The sequence below is a fragment of the Ornithodoros turicata genome, chromosome 6 (genome assembly GCF_037126465.1).
Source record: "Ornithodoros turicata isolate Travis chromosome 6, ASM3712646v1, whole genome shotgun sequence".
NCBI classification, from domain to species: Eukaryota; Metazoa; Arthropoda; class Arachnida; order Ixodida; family Argasidae; genus Ornithodoros; species Ornithodoros turicata.
The window spans coordinates 43,732,976-43,753,808 of record NC_088206.1 but is presented as its reverse complement, the minus strand read 5'-3'; the positions used below and the strand labels follow the sequence as shown (position 1 = coordinate 43,753,808).

At 43.1% G+C, this 20,833-nt stretch overlaps 3 long non-coding RNA genes across 7 annotated transcripts; 2 read left to right on the top strand and 1 right to left on the bottom strand.

Annotated features, from left to right (window-relative positions):
* Positions 1 to 1,331: 1,331 nt before the first annotated feature.
* LOC135396581 (uncharacterized) lies at positions 1,332 to 17,448 on the top strand. Of its 4 annotated transcripts, none has more exons than XR_010423452.1 (4): positions 1,332 to 1,511; positions 1,613 to 1,684; positions 15,632 to 15,696; positions 15,764 to 17,448. It is a non-coding gene; the product is annotated as an uncharacterized LOC135396581 (long non-coding RNA). The 4 variants fall into 4 exon arrangements; XR_010423451.1 differs by having other exon boundaries at positions 15,632 to 15,712; XR_010423450.1 differs by having other exon boundaries at positions 15,632 to 17,448.
* Positions 10,196 to 13,466, top strand: LOC135396583 (uncharacterized). The gene is made up of 3 exons (XR_010423456.1): positions 10,196 to 10,561; positions 11,980 to 12,390; positions 12,799 to 13,466. It is a non-coding gene; the product is annotated as an uncharacterized LOC135396583 (long non-coding RNA).
* Positions 16,573 to 20,527, bottom strand: LOC135396582 (uncharacterized). 2 transcript variants are annotated; one of them, XR_010423455.1, is made up of 3 exons: positions 20,314 to 20,527; positions 19,849 to 19,913; positions 16,573 to 19,781 (listed from the first exon to the last, which is right to left on the bottom strand). It is a non-coding gene; the product is annotated as an uncharacterized LOC135396582 (long non-coding RNA). The 2 variants fall into 2 exon arrangements; XR_010423454.1 differs by having other exon boundaries at positions 16,573 to 19,913.
* Between the last annotated feature and the right edge of the window lie 306 nt (positions 20,528 to 20,833).

Below are 20,833 nucleotides of genomic sequence, written 5' to 3'. Positions count from 1 at the left end.
TGGAGGCAGTGTCACAGAGAACGCTAAAGGCCGGCTAGCCATAAGTCAGAGACGGCTCAACCGCCGACGGTATACACTTTACAGGTCTCACATTATGAGGCTGCACTAGAAAACACACAATTAAGAAATGAACACCAACAAACGAATACTTACCCAATCAAGGCAAAGGGAACACAAGGCAGGAGCGAGCACAGAACACGTCGTCTTCGTCTCGTCGTCGTCGTCAGACCTAATTTTATAGAAAATGCATTCGACATGCACGACGAGCATGGCCAACCTCTCTTCTCCTCATAATGAAACGAAACGAAGTTACCTTCGTACATTCGAGTGTCCTGCTCGCCTGTGACACAAAACGAAGGGTGAGCTATCCATGTTTGTTTCGATTACGCAAAGGCAGAGTACTCAAAGTGCATGAGGAATTGATTGAAGTATTAGGTCCACATCAATGCAAAGTCTACGTTTCATACTCCTTTTGGTTGGAGACGTTCAGGATAGGAACTTTGAAAGTCAAAAGCAGTGCAACAGAATCGCGCGTTTCTCTCCATTCCACGAGTAATGCGCTCCATTTATCATAGACAGTCATCCTTTTTAGATGCAGAAAAGCTTACCCTGGACACGCTTTATTTCAGAAAAATGTCAGTCAGGTCCCAGGATCGGCCCAAAAAGAAAACAAATCTGTTTAGAAAGTCTGAACAGGTAAACTAAACAAAGTAATATTTCTCGTCCCGCTAGCTACCCACAGGGACGGGCACAGGACTTACCTAAATGACTCTTCACGGACAGTCCCAGTGTTATCATCAGGACGTTCTGAGGATAACTTCGCCCGACGAGGATACGATGACACTGTGGGGACGTCCTGACCGCGTGTGTTATGGGCAGTGGCGGATCCTGACCCTCGGTATGGCAGGAGGGGGGAGGTTTCTTTGTGGAAGAGTATAACTGGGGTGTGTAGAGGGGGAAAACTAATGTGTAACCTAGTGGTTTGAAGGGGCGATCCAGCACTGCCCGAGACGTATGCGTGCGTGTCGTGTTCGTCTTTTCTTTCCTTGTCTCGGGTTATTTCCGCACTTAGATTATTACATAATGTAAAACCCCGAGACTAGGGAACACGAAAGGACAGACACAAACACGAAGATTATTAGTTGAGAGTTTCTCCTTGGAAAACAATAACTCGACTCGACTGAGAGAAGCTACCAAAAGTACTATCAGCAGAGGCAGCGGTGCAGCGATGTCTCAGTGGTTTCCCACTCGCCCGCGCGCAAGGAGACAACGAAACTTGGCCTTCGGGAGAGGAAAATCAGTTGCGCTGCGCATGCGGTAGGAGGGATGTCACGTGTCTCTCTTTGCTGCCGCCGTGCCGTCTGCTCGCTTCGCGTGCGCATGCGCTAGCACACAGCGGTTTGTTTGCTTGAGGATGAGATTTGTGTTTGTGGTAGCGGTGAAGCAACTTTGCCAAATATTCCGTTCAAGTTCCTCGCTGGGTGTCCCGCTCGTCCGTCGATGTTCAACAGGTGAGGGAACGTTTCAGCAGCGCCTGCGAGTTTCATGCTCCCGGTTCAAAAGGTGAGGGCGTCTGTACAAAATTGTAAAACGGGCCGCTCTGTTACTACAGATGCAGCAAGTGCCAGTCCACTTTTTCTCAGCTGCACCTTCTCAGTCCAGGCAGCAACAGCACCAGGTGAATGTAGGTACACAACTTCCAAGTGAAAGACGCACGAGTGCAATTCTGAAGCTGGTAAGTACTGTCAGGGACACTTCTAACTTTCTACTCGTTTCCGTGGTCTCGCTCCGATAAGCGCCACGCTAGCGGGCGGGAGGCGCTAGATCCTGAGGGGTATCATTCGTTGTGTTCGTACGCCTCGGCGGCGGTGGCTATGAATGTAGTGCCCTGGTCAGCGCATGAAGACATCAATTGTTCTCAGTCGTCGGTTTCACGCTGTCGTAGGTGGACGTGTGTGTGTTGTGCTTCTTGTTTCATGCTGATTACCACATGGAGGTAAGTAATTTTAGTTCCTTGATGTTTGTACTCCCGAATTTTTAGTGAAACATTCGCGCCCGGTTTCAACTGTGGTGAAATCCGTTAAATAAGTTCAATTTCGGAAGATTTACAGGCAACAGTGCCGAATGATACTCCGATCAAATTTGGACAATAAAAAAACGTATATCTGTTCTCATATAGTCTTCGATAGCTTATAAATAGCCTCAGTGAGTGATTTAACGTGTGATACAGTTAGAATTTAGGGCTCAAACCCCTGCAGTGAAGTAGCAGTTACGAATGATACCCCTCAGGTTTTAAGCGCCGCCCAAATTACAACAACCGTACGACGTTTTCCTGTTCTCGTACAGCTTTCGATAGCTTATAAAAGCCTCAGTGAGTGATTTAACGTGTAATACACTTAGAATTTAGCGCTCAAAACCCTGCAGTCAAGCAGCAATTACGAATGATACCCCTCAGGTTTTAAGCTCCGATCAAGTTGCAACAACCGTACGACGTTTTCCTGTTCTCGTACAGCTTTCGATAGCTTATAAAAGCCTCAGTGAGTGATTTAACGTGTAATACACTTAGAATTTAGCGCTCAAAACCCTGCAGTCAAGCAGCAATTACGAATGATACCCCTCAGGTTTTAAGCTCCGATCAAGTTGCAACAACCGAACAACGCTTTCCTGTTCTCGTGCAGCTTTCGATAGCTTATAAAAGCCTCAGTGAGTGATCTAACGTGTAATACAGTCAGAATTTAAGGCTCAGAAATCCGCAATCAAGCAGCAGTGTCGAATGACACCGCTCAGCTTTTGAGTTCCGACCCGATTTTAACAACCAAACAACGTTTTCCTGTCCTCATATGGCCTTTGATAGCTTAGAAATGCCACAGTGAGTGATCAGATGGTTTTCTTTTAAAAAACTGTAGATGATTTTATAAATGACATTGCCAAAATTTAAGGCTTGCAAATGATGATTACGGAGAGTGAACTGCTATCCAGCATGTTAAAAGCTGCAAACTTGAAGCTTTTTGTTGCCTAAATACATCTCTTTCTGTTGTTTCCAGGTGGAGCCCCTGTAGCTGACCAGAAAGGCCAAGACTGTCAGATGCCATACATGAATTGGGTATGGGATAGAGAGAGAAGTATTGGGATTCTATTGGAGAATTTGCATACCCCTGCTTATGCTAGTCCTCACTAGGCCAACCAAAGCAGGCACACAATTGTTCTCGTGTTGAGCTGACTGATTTGTAACTGACACTGTTTACTTATAATTCTCAGTAATTTCACACTACTCACAATTATGTTTTACTTTCAAGTTCAAGTTCTTCAAGGAGAGCTGACCCAGCAGAAGGCCTCTGGTAGCATACTGTAAACAAGTGCGCCACTCCCACAGGATTATTGCATTGGCCTTTTGCATTCATGCCTGAATGCGGTCCAGGGCATCCCAAGGGCACCAGCTGCGTGACGATGCCCCACCCCACGGATTGTCTTATGCCAACAGCATGCTCCCGTAGGGAACTATGGACACTAGAAGATGGACTGCGGACATGCTAAGGAATTCTTCAGTAGCTTTATGGTGCACTGGAGAAGAAACAGCAGACCTGGACGAAGTAAACAAACGGCCCTTATCAGGGCCACCATATGTCTGCCACAATGGCTAGCGTTCTGCTGATAGAACAAACCCTGATGGTGATAGAAGATCACTGAACTAACCATAACTCAAGCATGATGGCTACAACAGTGCTGATAGAAAAGAATCATTGCAGTTACAAATGCCATACATTTCATTAAGCACTGTATTTTCGATGACAGTAATATTTAGAGTTGAAGGAGTCATGTTCTGCCACTTTTTGGATGGTCAAAGTATGCATCACAGAACATATTGCTAAGGTGAACAGTATGTGGAACCGACTATAACTCCTGTTATTCATTCACACAGAAAATATGAAGCAGAAAATGTCGAGGTTGTTGCGAGAGACCTGTACTATGTCTGTTCTATGTCTTTTGCAAAAGCTATCACCGTTTCTCGACAAAAGTGACGTGGAGAATGTACTGGATGCCTGTCATATTCACAGTGGGTTATGGCTTCGGGATTGCTATGTTGTGTTTAATGAGAAGTGCAGAAATTTGGGCCAGTTGGTACATAACTGCAAAAGGGAATAAGAGTATACAGACGGGACAATGGAGGGACAGAGCTGCTTACAACTAAACTATAATGATAGGAAACCCGACGCAGCCATGTGCGCAGGTGCATTGCTATCCCACCATGTCAAAACAACGAGTACAGTTCTAGACAAATGTTAGAGAACATGCTCCGGCGCGTTCCTTCCTCAGAGTGACAGCAAATGGGACCGTACAGACTTAGACATGCTCGTATAGGTAGCAGAGTCACCTGTATGCAAGTCCGTAGGATACCATTCGCTGCCAGCTTGTCACTCGGAGGGAGTAGTGTGCCAGAGCATGTTCCATAAACTTTTGTCCAGCACTTTACAAGTATAAAACTGATTAACAATGTAGAGTGGGCTAGTTGGTATGACATCTTAGACTATGGAGCTACGGCAGACAAGGAGAATACACCACTCCATAATCAACTGGTTTATTTCTGGAAAAAGAGAAAAGGAAGGTTGAACGTTGGGATTGGGGGTTTTGAGACGACCTGATTAAAAAGGAACTTTACACCTAGTGGTGATCTTTTCCTGCTGTCCTTGTCTGCCATAGCTCCGTAGTCGAAATCTGTACAAGTATATCAGACAAGACCCTCAAAATGACATTTTTAGGCATGTGCAAACAAAACCACCATAGTGATAAGGGGTGACACAAGTGAAAAAAAAATCCTATGATTTTAATAAAAATTCAAGTTCCTTATCCATCAGACAAATTGAAGCTTCAGTAGTACAACTGGAAGAGCCACTTCTTATTTCAGCCACTTCCACTACATCTCTTTCGAACTGACAGTTTGCTTTTCTTTTTGGCTGAGTTCTTTCAAAAGCCGGGTTTTAATGTCACTATTTAATATAGTATGTACGCAAGTTGTAATCGAAAAAAAAAGAAAAAAGTGTACCGCACCGCACGCGAATACCAGGTTGCCGTGTCCGTAATTTTGTGAGGTTCGAGAGCCACAAGAACTGCTCGCATGCAGTGTATTCTACCTAACATGGACAGCGCAGCAGCAGTACGGCGGGCCAGGCTGAAAACAATGCCTGAAAATCTGTTCTCCTAATTCGTCTTTAAATTTCGAGAGGGTAGCTTCGTTCTCTTTGGTGGCCAAGAGGCCGCGTGTTTGAGATCCCTGTAGATAGGGCAACCGCTTTCGAAACTAAACAACAAGGATCAGAAACGTAACGCTGTCCTATATCTGCGCAAAAGCACCATAGTTCATGTACAAAGCAGGTCTTCCAAGGACATGAACGGGTTTTTCCGGGGAACCACCACCGTGGGAAAACAGACACAAGTGCAGGTGGGAAATGTGAATCATGTGTCGCCCCCAAGATTTTTCTAGAATTTCTTTGAGAGATGTTCAAAATTTAGTTTGCAGTTTATTGAGTTTTCATATTGCATACAGAGGTTCAATTACTTTATATATGGTTATCTCTAAATTAAAAACCCGAGACTGGGAGGACAAAAAACGACAAGCTTGTCTGTGTTATGGATCTATACCACCAGCTCGCTTGCTACCTCTCTATCCTCTCGGTACTGTGTATATATTTTTGTCATTTTCTTTGGGGACTGTGTTGCACGATTTACCCTAAACATACCCGATCATCGTGATCATTTTGTGACCTTAGTATCAATAAAGAAGTATCCTTGATCGAAGACAATTTGTCGCCTTCTCTTATGTTTTTGTCATTTTTATCTGCCTCACTTCCTTTCTACTTAATCTGCATATCAATATACTTTGGTTATGGACACTTCACTTTTTGTAACCAGTTGGAAGGCGAAGTGGTCACGAGATAAGGGTATTTCGAGGCTGTCGGGATCCGGGGCCCAAGAGCAGTGGCAAGAGCAAGGCCGAAAATCATGAGATCAAACTATCAGAAAGCTGGAAAGTCGGAAGACAGAACTGTCGAAAAACCGAACAAAGAGGAGCCCCAAGATATGAAAAGCATTAAAAATTACAATTACTACATAAAGTATACTTTCACTAAGTCGATGTTATATGTGAATTGCTGTAGCAAATGAATCATAAACAAAAGAAAGAAAAAAAAAGGACAGAAATCACGGGACCTGCGGTGTTGGATATACGTAAGCAATCTATGCATGTAATGCAATCCCCTTTCGTGTATTTTTGTTGCAATGACGTCCACATACCAGCATGTAGTACCTGCCATAGAAAATTTAGGACGGTATTGCAATTTATTGACCTGTTACAGGAGGGTAAGAAACGAGAAATGTGATGGTGTGCGAGAAATAGGATGGGCAGTCAGGTCTTGCCCCTTTTCTACACACGCATACAAATGATAGCTTAAATTGAACTGCGGCTTGCACTCGAAAAACATGTTCTTCCTAACTAACACGACTGTGTCAGCAGTGATACTGAGCGTTGTAATCGAAAAAAAAAAACGAAAGAAAAAGAACGTGAGCACTAAGCTAATAAGTCATATTATGCTGGTGACCAGCATAATATGACTTATTAGCTTAGTGCTCACGTTTTTTTTTTTTTTCGTTTATTTGTTTGGCCCATGTTCCATAGCGTTTTTCGAAAATATCTCGTAGGTGACCTACGAGATATTTTCAAGATTGTGCTCGTTTAGCAGCACGATACGCTCGACCCAGACTGCTCTCCAACGCACAGGTGACTTCACCCTACCTGGTTCTTCAGCAATCAAAGTACGACTTGTGAAAGCTGCTTGTACTTGCGCGATAACCCTGTGTGCATGCGGTGTTACATTGAAAAATGATATATCATGCTCACGGACAATTTCTGCTAAGTCACAGACCCAAAAAAAACACAAACATATATGTTACACATCTTCCATTGCATTAGTCGAGGTAACCCGGCTGCAATTACTTTACCAAATACTCACTTGAAATTTTTTCGGTTTGGGATTTTTCGACTTATCCCCTTCTTGCATACAGGGGTTCAATCGTCAACTGAAGGGAAACTATATACATGCCATCAGCACAAAGCTTGCCTGTCTGTATTTAAAAGAAACACACGGGGCACCAAATTTATGAACCAGGGCGGGATGAAGAATCTGTTAGCAGTAAGCAGAACAATGTGCTTCCCATGGAGAAAAACGACATTCCTATACCTAAACGTTGTTCGGCCTAGTTGGGCCGAGCTTGCGAAAAAGAGGGTTCGGCCAAGCTTTGATTGACATCGGCCTTACTGGGGCCAACTGAATACCGCCAACTTTGGGCCAGTATGTGACAGACCGTCCTAACAAACACGGGGACCAGCATGTATTGCCGTTCGGGCCATTGTAGAACCAATCTTGGTTTCTAGTCGGGCATTACTTGGCTAGATAGCGTCCCATGAGGCACCAGCAATGATGGGCCAAGTATGGTCCAAATCTAATATGATTCTCAACCAAGCATGGTTATGAGGTATCCCATGCAGCTTCTGCACCCCTCTACGCGATGTTCTATCCTATAACACCAGTGTGCCTTACAACTGTATCTGGCAGGTGTGTATATTGCAAAAAACAAATCCAAAGGTTGAAAGTGCTGCTGCTGGTCGTGTGTGGCCTGTCTTAACATCGTTTTGCCGCTATTGGAATAGATATGTATACGTACCAACCTGTTCGATAGCTGTTATTGTCAAAGGTTATACACATTACAAACGAGTAGGAAATGGAAATTCCTACTCGTTTAAGTAATGCTCTCCGTGTCACTATGGCTCAATGTATGAAGCTGGTTTTCACCTTGTCTGAAAATAATTTTGCAAGCTGAAGAAAAAATGTAGAAATGGACTTGTGTACATCTAATTGAACTACATAGACTAGCATCGTTGCTTTGTTGTTTCGAACAGCAGCTGCTGTTTGGGGTTTGAGGGTTTATCCCCCCCCCCAAATTGTAAGTTTGGTTAGTGTATTTAGAAGGATGATAATGAAATCCTCCTCACCCATTTAAGTCCACATAGAACTCCTCCAGAAATATTTTTGGACTAGGCCACTGCTTTGAGCCCAACGCAGTTTACGAACTGCCTTCGCAGGTGATATGACGACGTCAGCCCAAGTTGCAACGACTTGTGCCAACCAAATACCGATCTCCGGCAGATTTTCGGCAATTTGCACTTGGACTTTTTGTCTAGCTGGACACAACGCTATTGAAAGATGTAACATTCCCATGCGGCATTCCTTTCCTTGCCTTTTCTTTTTTTTTTCTCTCAATAAACTTATCCCCCCCATCCCCTTGAGTTTGAAGAACACAGAAGACGACGAGGACGATACAAGACTCAAATACGAACTAAAAAACATGTTATCGAGTACATCAGTTCTCTTGCACATATTAATTTATTCATACATGATCATTGTTTTCAATATAGTAATGTGGTATTGCAGCGAAATTCTAAAAGCTCCTCGTGACATATTGCACCCGGACTGTTTCCACACGCATGTCAACTTGTATTCTTCGAAATCTGAAATATTCCTCATATTTTCTTGATATCTTTACATTTTTACTGCAGGACCGGTTCCCAAGCGTAGGAAAGTGTACAGTTTGGTGAAAGATGCCAGAAAATTGTAATTGCGGGAAGAATCAGATAATGACAATAATTGTTGCATATGTATATTTTTCCTTTTATTAAATCGGTTAGACGTTCGGCGTCGTGGTGTGTATCTCACTCTTTCGTTGTGCTGTTTTTACACCGTACAATCTACCCCAAGTGTCTGCGTTAGTTTGGTTACATTTGTAAATTTGAAACTTCGTGTGCTTCATTATTCATCGCTAACTAACTGTCATTCATCTCTGAAGCTAACCTGACACGATATACTTTCAGTGAATAGCAGCAGGATGCTCTTAAGTTGACCACCTGGCCATGTTTTCTATCGAATTCCCCAAATTTCTGGATTCTGCAGATGATTTGACAAACCCGGATTTGAAATGGGATTTGATTTGGCATGAAAAAGGGCAAATAAGCAAGAAAGATGCTTTCACTTTGTTTTCCATAATATTAAACGGGCATAGTACTCGAGTTAAAAGGGGTGCATACAGATTCGCCCTACTTTGGATTGTGCATGTACAGTACGCGATCCGCCCGAAATCTTTTTAATGCAGGAACTATAGAGAGGGTTCAGAATATTGCGGCTAGATGAGTTGCATGGATGTTAGTATAAGCGAGATAAAGTCAATATTAGGTTGGGATAGTTTGTCGACAAGGAAACAACAGTTACGTTTGCAATTTTTAGATAAGATTACTAATGATAAAATTAGTATATGACAAAGGAACCTCTTCTATAATTACTTGGAACCTCCATCGTACATCTCATCGAGATTGATCATCACAGGAAAATTTAGCCCAACGGATGTATAGAGCTGATTTGTTCAGGACCTCAGTACGTATTGTTTTATACATGTGTGCTTTTCAGTCTTTCTTTTTGTATGCTGACATATTGCTTACTTTAAATTTATTTGTATACAGTAATGTCGTAAGGCGTTGTTGCGTAATAGCAGAAATAAATAAATACAGAAAAAACTAATTCTGGATACATAATGATTTCACTTGCTTCTCGAAAAAGAGTTGACTTGAATCCCATTTGTTTCATCAAATTCATATCACTGGCGTAAGACGCCTCATGATGACCCATGAGAAACACAGCGGTGATGCACAGTACCCCTGACAAATTACAAAGTGCTTCGCATGCTTCAGATACACTTTCAACGTTTTGAATATGAGCGGGCTTCTGTAGCCATGACGGCTTCAACCGGTTTCACTGACTTCAACTTCAACCTTCAACACACAAACCCAACAAACTACAAAGCAGGCAAAAAGTTCCCAGTATTTCAACAACGCGAAAAATATCGTCCGTGCAACATTCGTGTGAAAGAACAGGCCTATTAATAAACAGTACAACAAAAATAGTTGAAATTGAAATAATGGCTTCATTTTTCCCGCGGAGGCAACTAGAATGCAAGGCGTCCCACACAGCAGCCAATGAGAAGTAGGAGCTACATTTTTGGGCGGAAGCACCTGGAAGAGTGAGTGACGCGGCAATGATACCCCTCAGGATCTAGCGTCTTGTCTAGCGGGCTAGGTCGCAAACAAAAAGTGGACTCGTCCGGGGGTGGCCGGGTGCCGACGAGGTATCGCATTTCCGCACGAAGGTGTTGGAAATAGGGCATAGACCACTTGCACCCCTACGTCATCGATTACGTTTCGCCACCGCGCAAAGCATGCTGGTGGGCACCTATCAACCTTATCAGCCTTTTCGGCCTATCAGCAGACGCGTTTTACCCGCTTCTTGCCAACCCACTGATCTCGATTGTAAAAGGCTGGATCGCGGATAGGGAGCGCGAGCGTGAAGAAACCGGCCGCCATCTTACGGTGCTCACAACAGTCGCCGCAGCGATCATGGCAACTTCTTGCAATTACGGTCGTACCAACCGTACTGGCAAGGTTACAGGGCCTAAATTTATACAGGTGAGTCACTCTTTATCAAGGAATAAATGGGCGTTCATTCTGTATATTTAGTTGACCATTATGAAGTGTTTTTTTGTCCAAAACGAGCACTGGATGCAGGCTGCTTGATCGGTCTTCCGAGGTTCAATCGAGCACACTTGCATTTTACCCGGCGGCAAATACAGTTTGAGTGCATAATATGCTTGAAAGAACACGTTACACTACACAGGTAATGTTGTCATCAATATATGTGCGAGCACTCGAGCGCTTTTTTGCATGCATTGCTAGCATGGTACACGGTGTTCTCTGCGGAAGCAAGTGCCACATTCATTTCTTTGAATTACCTTCACGCACAAGTTCGGTATTACGTCATAATGAGACCACGATTGTCACCTTTTTTCATGTATTGGTATTGTTTTGTGCCTTGGTTTGATTTGTGACAAAGAATCCTACGTAACGATGGTGTGGCGCGACTTGAATAACGCCTTTGTCTGAGCTGTATCGTCAGCTTGTTACGATAGTAATAATTTGTAGCGTGTCGTGCTATTTGAAGCAGTTTTTAAGGCAAAAGTGGTCTCTCAATACAGATTTCGTCATGAGGGCTACCCAGTGAATAATCTGTGTAGTGTGATACGGCTGGGTGTACACAGTGGCGTCGGAACTATTTTTGCACTGGGGGAGCGAAAAAAATGCTATCATCATCATCATTTATTTTCCTTGAGGGCTCATGCAGGCAATACAGGGGTGGTACACACAGGCTTCTCGACAAGATGCACAAAAGGGATCTCTGCTCCTCACAATCAAAATCGCCACACAGGCTACCCGACAAATTGCACAAAAGTGATCTCTGCTTCTTAAAATCACAATCGCCGGGCTACCCAACAAGGTGCACAAATCCTTAAACTCAAAATTACCGCACAGGCTACCTAACTAAACAACTTTTACGGCAGTCTCGTCAACTTCATTTAGCTAGGGGTGGGAAGTCCGAAGATTCCTCGAAGAGGCCTGAGACGTCTTCTTGTCGGCGGGGTGTCTTCTGGCATTTTCCTCGACGTCACATCGTGGCAAACAACACTTGCACACGTCACAAAAATAATCTAACTGCACGGTGCAGCAACCTGCAGTTGACACTTCAGACCGATCGTCGGGCCATACCGCTATTACTGCCGCCGCCACTATTCCCAAACTTCCCGGCGGGAGTACTGCTACTATATCCCCCTCGCGTTTACATTCTTCCGTCTTCCAGACCAACCGCGGGACGAGTCTCTCAAGCTCATCCAACAATCCCTTATAAAACCTCCTTATAAACTCCACGGAACATCCCTCTTTTCTTGGGCGGGAAAGAGTCACGACGCCACTGTCACAAAACCCCACTATGGCCGCTTTACGTAAAAAAACAAACAAAAAAAACAATAATTTACTTCCTTTCCAAATGTCAGGGTGCAAAGACAATTCCCAGGTCTGGGGGCCAAAAGATTCTGGGCGAAAACACGTGGCATCGGCTTACCGTGGACGGTCCGAACGACCCGAAAATGCCATGCCTGGTCTCGCCATATAGGGGGTCGAGAACTACCCGGAGGACGCACACCCGGACTGTCCCTCCAACGCGTCTGACAAAACATCTGGAAGCAATAACTTTGGGGATCCCGAAGCTGTCATGGCCAACTGAACCAGTTCCTGTTGCAACAACTCTTCTCTAACGTAACTCGCAACTAAACGAAAATTCGCACAAGAACTTGTCGCCCTGTGGTAGTGCCCTTTGACTGGGGGAGCCGTGCTACCTCATCTGTAAATGAGGGGGAGCCGTCGCTCCCCCTGCTCCCCCTATTCCGGCGCCCCTGGGTGTACAGGTAAGTATCACGTTCCTCATCCACTGGTTTCTACTTTACAGGAAGGAACAACCTCAGTGCACGCACTGTGGTTAGCCTCTCTCAGTTTTGCATATTTTCTTACATGTTCGCATCGGAAACACACCTTACACTTTAGGCTCCTTCACCCAGCAATATAATAATTAGAGATTATAATTCTTTTTAGAAGAGTTCCCGATATTCTTTTTAGAATAGTTTTTCATCTTTTTAATTTTTAGAAGATACAGGGATTGTAAACCATGTTTTAAACTGATGTTTTAACATTTGTCCAATGCATTTATTAAACAACATATTCATTTTTAACTGGTTGCACCCAAACCAATGTTCTAATGTATTATTTCCTTTGTTGTCGATGCACCATAAAAATTGGAATAATCATTATCAATGCAGGTTACTTCACAGCTGCCTCGACATACTCAAGAAATGGGTGCAGAACCTGCGTAATGCCCACAAACTTTGATTACCACAGCACCTCCAGAAAGTATGTGTCACATGGGATTTTTAAATGTATTCACAGTATATAATAACTTGTATTAACTGTTGTAGATCTAAGCCGTCTCTACAGTACACTCTCAGAAATTAAAACCGTGAGAACCGTGATAATTGTTTCAGTTAATAGGCATGCACATATATGCTATAAGAAGAAAGTTATTTCTTGAGAATGCACTTCTCTGGCTACTGGTGTTGTTTACATCTACTGTTGATCACATTCATTTATCACGTATTATATTCTTATATATACTATTATATTAAAACATATTTGATCACATTAAATTCAAAATTCATCATATATAAGAAAATACCAGGAGGGAAGTTGCTATTCATTGCTCATTCTAACCTAAAATTGAGTGCTACAAATTTAGAGAGAGTACCTGTCCATTGTCATTCCTAAAATATATATTGTCATTGTAGCAAGGTCATAAAACAATAAATGTAGTCTTTTGTGACCTCCCTGCACGTTCATTGTATCCTGAAACGCATAAGTGCAAGAAATAATTTTAATAAACTTGATGTTGTATAAACTTGATATAAAATGTTGAATAATATCATGTATGATATAAAATGTTGAATAAACTTGAACTTGTATATTCTCTTTACTCACCATCAGTGACCTTCTTTACAAAAGCATATCGTGTGAGATTTTTTTTGTTTACGTTTCACAGACGGGGTACACGAGGGCCAAAATGACAAAATCACAACTGTTTCAAGCTCCAAATCGTCCTGCTGCAATTATCCTGTTGCAGACCATACGTGTGTAGTGCAAGAAGGCCCTTGCACATCAAAATGTAAGATGGGAGTCACAGTTAATGCAAAGTGGTTCCTATGAGAGACTTCGATTCTGAACAAAATTGTGCAAACTGCGGAAGGTGCCATAGAAGATATTCAGAAAGCGTGTCTGATCTCACAACGGTGCTACGACGCTCTCTTTTAGATGACGATGATACTCATTGGAGTTTCAGATGTGCAGCTGCATTTTTTTTGAACGTGCTCCACATAACAAGCATGACAAAGTGAGCACTGGATAGCAGGCCCCCGTTCCTAAGCAGCTTTGCTCACGCTGCAGTTGTATTCAGCAAAAGCATGTGAGTACTCGAGAAGGACATTCAGTTTGGCACAACCGCGCCTGCAAATAATCAGAACAAATGAAGGAAGAAACAAACATACATAGAAGGGCTGTACTTCAAAAAGAGGTAAATCTTGCGTCTCAAGGAGGTGTTACCACTTTTAAGTAACTTAATTGATTAAGCTTACATCACTACCTGATTAACTGTCCTAACGAGCGTGTTCTAATTGCGTGAAGCAATTAGATCACGCTCACAACGTATTTGGGCTGCTTCGGTGTGTCCATATGTGCGAGGCAAAGCACCGCAGTCGTTCACTAAAAGACACTTTCTGCGGCTGTGCTTGATATAAATCATACGAAACCGATACACGGCTAAAACAACGGCTGTGATTCTACAGAACGATCTCTTTCTGCCATGCGAGTATATCCTTTCCCGGACCGTTCTTTATGGGACAATTTTTGTCCAGAACGCAGCACGGGATATTACATACATGGTGGTTGTTAACCTCACATCGTTTCTTGTTGAAATATTGGCTGGGAAACGTACTGTAGTACAATCCCCAGCGCTGCACTGCTGTGACGGTCTAGTTTCGGAATGCAAAACATAACGTAATTAAGAATCGAACGGCAGGACACCTGTGAAACACTGTTAGGATACATCGGTATACTGGCACCTTACAAAATTGTGTGATGACAAACAACGATCAACGCCTGCAGCGCTATAAATACTCACAATCTCCGTTGCCTCCCATTGTTTTCTATGGGCGCACACTGCGCTTTAGGGCCTCCCAACATGGCGGCCCGAATGCACGCCTCTCCCCCGCGAGCCCCTCTCCCATGCGCCATCCAGCCTTTATAGATAGAGATCAGTGTGCCAACCAGAGCAAAATATAACCTCGAACCGGTCTTCTCGGGACGCCACATGTTTGTAAACAGAAAGTGGTCTATAAAAACAATAAAGAAAAACGTAACAAAAGGAAAGCAGACGGTGTGAGAGGGAATTATATCACTATCTTAATCTGGTTGTCACTTGTCGTGCCCTGTTTTGTAAGGAGCAAGAAGATCGCGCTTTGTTATCGCGTCTGCTTTCCCTTGTTACGTTTTTCTTTATTGTTTTTTACTCGTTCCTTCCAACGCCTTCGTGCGGCAGTGCGATACCTTGTCGGTACCCGGCCACGCCTGGACGAGTCCACTTTTTATTTGCGACCTTGGCCGCTAGCGTGGCGCTTATTGGAGCGCGGCCACGGAAACGAGTAGAAAGTTAGAAGTGTCCCTGACAGTACGTCTCATGCTACACACCATTCGCGTTCAGCGCTCTTATTTTGCATGTGTTGTAGCAAGTAATTCAGTGTCATAAACCGGCAGACTGGTGCGTAATGTACACCCATAGTGCCAAGTTGCACTAATTCTGGTGACGTGTCCGTGAAATCTGTGTAATCGGACTGTCTAATTGTCACCTGGTCGCGGTATATGGGTACGAAATATCGTGGTTTCGGCAGTTATCAGTAATCTTTCGTTGTGCTTAATGGTTCCTATTACTTTGTATTTGTGTTTCTACTGAGAATTATCATACTGTATTCTTAACTGGAGCAACAAAATTACCAAACACATGAGGATTGTGTTGAAACTGAGGACATTGCTTATTTTTACTGATTTCAGATTTTCAGGCATGGAGAGAAGAAATGTAGGATGTAGCCAAGAGTCATTTTACTAAAGGCACAGGGGTAAAAAGATTGAAAGGTGGAGGTTTAAAGTGTTGTTATATTTGTAACTGATTGGGTGCTTTTACAGAGAAGAACGTCAAAGGAAAAAGGTCCATAAAATCATAAGGTTCCGTCAGGCATGGGGCAACCTGCATTGATGATTCGTCTGCATTGTTCCAGACTGGCAAGGTTCCAGGACACAATGGGACATTCCTAATTGGCCCCCTACCATCTCGCTCATGATCAGAGCTGACAGTTAAGGCATAATGGTTTCAAATTTCCAAAGATTCTCTAAGAAGTGGCATGCATTTCAGAATTTGTATGAGTACAACACAACAGCGTGTACAGCCCGAGACAAAAGTTCACGGCACTACGCCTTTCTTCATCGGAGCGGTCCCCTGCCAGCTACCAGCAAGAGATCGAATAAGAAACGGGTCTATCTCTCAGTATGTGCGTCCACTCTTGTTTGATGCTAGGGTGTCACTCCAATGGAGAAATGTGACACCATGGTGGTCCGTAAAGATTTGTACCAAGCTGCACATCGTACAACCCCGGCAACTAACAAACACTGCTCGGTAAGGTCAGTGTTCCAATTTGAGATTTTGCTGCCTATTTCTTCCCAAAAGGCTGCTCTTGCTTGTGAACTCCGGTGTACCAAGACAAGTTCAGAACAAAGAATTTATAGTTAGACTTTGAAGGCAGTAGTCAACATAAATAAGTTTTACCTCTGAGATGATTGCCCATTCAAGGCAACAACAAACTCGTAGGTTCACCACATCATCTAAACTTCCTCGGCCTGTTACAGCTTGTTTCTGACCACAAGGAGTGGTGACATGAACTATCATTCATCGAGCATTTGTCAGGAGGTTGTCAGAGGAATCAGTCAGACAGATGTGCTTCAGATGTTTTTTTTTTTTTTTTCAGTTTTCAGGTTTTTATTGTTATTCCATGACAGTATACACTGATACTGATAGTGGGCAAGCCCTGTTGAACAGTCCAAGACACAGTCAGTGCAAATGTCTACACAATTTGAGGGGAACAGAAATACCAAGAACACATGACAAGTATTAGAAACAAATAGCAAATGAACAAAGAGAAATGCAAACCATCAAAAAGTAATTGCATGTCACCCTACGGTATCAGCAGAAAAGTCCTGTTTGATGGTGTTTTTGAAGGATGCCAGATTATTGTTGGGACGAATGCGTACACCAGTGTTTCTCAAACTGTGGGTCATGAGCTGTTGAAAGATTCATTGTTTCATGCCCAACCAGAGGGTAAAGCTCAATTCATGTTCAAAGCATTAATGGACTGTCATGTGCTGTCAAATGACAGTGTTGCATTCATGAGTAAATGATGTAGATGTGAAGGTCCTTAAACATGAATTCAACAGAAATCCTCTGGCTGGGTGTATTTCCTGCTGCTTGGCACACTCTTGGAATCTGGTTGAAAACTGCCCTGCTACTATGGCTTTCTTCACACCATCTGTGCATCAATATTCGAACAGATTGGGAGAAAAGTTTATGGAGGACCAGGGTGTTGCATTTCTTCATGGGAGTGACACTCTAGCAGCAAACAGGAGTGGCCACACACACTGAGAGGTGGACAGAACAGCCAGTCACCTGTTTCTTATTCGATATCTTCCTGCTAGCCAGCAGGGGGCTGCTCCGATGAGGTGCAAGGCAACAGGCTCATTGATATAGTGTCCAGCTGAAATTTGTGGTATTTTGGAACGATGTATTGCTAACGAGACCAGTAAAAATATCCAAAACTGGACCTGGACTGCGTGTTTGGCTCACTGAGGTTACCGAAGAGCTACGTTTCCTTGAGGTGTGAAACAAAGCTTGATAAAATGAATCAACCAAGTTGTGTGATCTAACTGGCCAATACTGAGTAGATTTACAATATAGATTTGCAATATCTTGAGGACTTTTGCTCTCTTGTAACAAATGCTAAATAAATGCAATCAAGCATACATTGGAACTCATTTGCTGAGGCAAGACGCATGAACATACAAACATATGTGATTGTGCTAGTTATTTTCACGCACATAGTATGATCTTCTGAATTCCCAGTAGCTCTTCGAACACATAGCTGCTTTCACATAGCTGCACCCGTTTTAACTCCTTGCATCTTTGTTGAGACAAAGCGGAGTTGTTTGGCATTTTTGTTCCGCAGTATCACAGCAGGTTTAGCACTGCATAGCCAAGATCGTACCTTTACTAGTGCATCTGGGAGGTCCCCATAGAACCCCCCATAATATTTTCTGGCTACCGCACGGATAGCCAACACTAGCATGAGACAAAGTAGAAGCCAACTTGAATATACAAGGCGTAATGATGTGCATGAAGAATTTTAAAATGATTGAGCATTGTATGCGAATTACATTATCAAAATGTTGATGAGAGTCATGTACCCCGGCCACCACATTTTTGATGATAACGAAAGACGGCAATTGAGCTGGTGTGATGCCAATATATTTTTCCTTTAATGTAATGAAATAATTATGCGTTATATATAGTCATGAAGAGTTTGCTGATGGATGTTGGAAGGGTGTACATTTCTTTAGATAAATCATTCACAAGAATACACACAGCGGCTTTGAGCTCACCAAGGTTTTATGCAATGCCAACTGATGTTAGTATTTTCATGGTAAAAAGCATCTGTTGCAGCTGAAGAAAACAATACCATCAGTCAGGGGCAGTCGTTATCATCAGTCGTTATATTGCAAGAGAGTACTCAGTACTGGAGAGATATAAACACACGGAATAAAACAAACTGCCTAGTGCAGTGAGTGGAAACTTTATTCCACTTCTTATTGGCAGAATATTAACACAATTTTTTCTACAAGATTTCTCAGGTCAGAGCACTTTATAGGATATACAAATTGCCAATTATGTGTGTTATGTGTATGTATATCACCACACTTAAATGTATTTACCTGCTGTAATATATCACACACCAAGCTAAAAATGGGGCATATTGTCTTCAGTTGAAAAGTCAATGCAGGAGAGCATGCATGGCTGTAAAGTGTTTCACCTGAACCATTACCCAAAATGTATGAAGTGGCAGTACACAACTATCACATAGAATGACCCATCTGTGGTGCTATGTGTAGAATCTATGCACACTTTTCTTTTGATGTTAACATTGCCTTGAGTTTGAGGGAAAGCACAGGACGAACACGGGACGAGATGAACACAAACACACGAACCAGCAAAGAAGCTTTAATACACGAAGTGAAGGAGAGACGGGTAAAAAGAAAGTGTACACTTCGGCATTAACATCAAGTCAACACCAGCTAGCTTTCCTGCTCCTCCTGTGTTCATCACACTTTTGTTGGTGCCCAAATGCCTTAACAGCTGTTTTTGCATGCCTGTCATGAGAACTAGCAAGAAATCCTGATCTTGCAACAAGTCATTATTTCCTCGTTGAAAGACAGTAGGATCATCCTTCTTGCCTTCGTGTGTGAGGGAAAGCACTGGACTGTTTGTTTGGGCTCTGATAGAACTGACCAACAAGGCAACACTGGTTTGGTTGTCGTCGTGTTTCCTCTCACTGTGACATATATTATAGTCCCTCATGGTGATGTACAGGTACTGCCTTGTAGTGAGGTGAATTGGATCCTTTGAAACGTGCCATCCAGCACACCCCGAATACTGAGCTGCATAGTACGCTGAGTGCAATGCCGTCACGTAGTTTCCCTAACATAAACAAATAGTTTCTGGTAGGTAAAAAAGGACATTTCAGTACAATATAGTGTTTTACAAGTGCCTGTACGCCCGCAGCACATCGTTGCCATCGCGGCTTCTCACGTACCTGTTTTTTTTCTTTTTTTAAGGAGTAGCAAGCTGGCACTTGCCTGGCTGACATCTCCTTTTGTGTGAATAAACATATACCCCCCCTGCACGGGCTGCCTCTATTACATCTTCCTCTGTTTTTGTAAGTGGGGTGTAGGACAGCCCCAAAATTATGTGCATAATAGGAAGCTTGGAAGACAAACGAGACCTTGCCAGTTTGGAACATTGCAGACATATCAGCAAGGCAGGTGTCCCCACGCCTGACGGAACATTGTGATTTGATGGACCTTTTCCTTTGATGTGTCCTCTCTATAAAAGCATCCAATCAGTTACAAATATAATAACACTTTAAACCTCCATCTTTCAATCGTTTTACCCCTGTGCCTTTAGTAAAATGACTCTTGGCTGCATCCTGCATTTCTTCTCTCCATGGCTGAAAATCTGAAATCAGTAAAAATAAGCAATGTCCTCAGTTTCAACACAATCCTCATGTGTTTGGTAATTTTGTTGCTCCAGTTAAGAATACAGTATGATAATTCTCAGTAGAAACACAAATACAAAATAATAGGAATCATTAAGCACAACGGAAGATTACTGATAATTGCCGAAACCACGATATTTCTTACTCATATACCGACTTCGGTGTTAAGATGGAACAGGTGACAATTAGACAGTCCGATTACACAGATTTTACGAACACGTCACCAGAATTAGTCCAACTTGGCACTATGGGTGTGCATTACGCACCAGTCTACCGGTTTATGCCACTGAATCATTTGCTACAACACATGCAAAACAAGAGCGTTGAACGCGAATGGTGTGTAGCATGAGACGTACTTACCAGCTTCAGAATTGCACTCGTGTGTCTTGGAAGTTATGTACATACACCTGGTACTGCTGCTGCCTGAACTGAGAGGGTGCAGCTGAAAAAAAGTGGACTGGCACTTGTTGCATCTGTAGTAACAGAGCGGCCCATTTTACAATTTTACAATACAAAGTTGCTTCACCGCTACCACAGACCACAAATCTCATCCTCAAGCAAACAGACCGCTGTGTGCTAGCGCATGCGCAGGCGAAGCGAGCAGACGGCACGGCGGCGGCAAAGAGAGACACGTGACATCACTTCTAGCGCATGCGCAGCGCAACTGATTTTCCTCTCCCGAAGGCCAAGTGACAACGAAGCAACGAAGGGTGGAAGAAGTGGTCACATGACAGGTGACAAGACTCCAGTTGCGCCCACGTGACAACTCCGAAACGCGCGCGATTTTCCGGTTTTCTTCCATGAAACCGTTCCTGTAGTTTCGTTTTTCATTTCAAACTTTCCAGAATAGAATTTTTCACAAAGCTTTGGCATGGTTTTG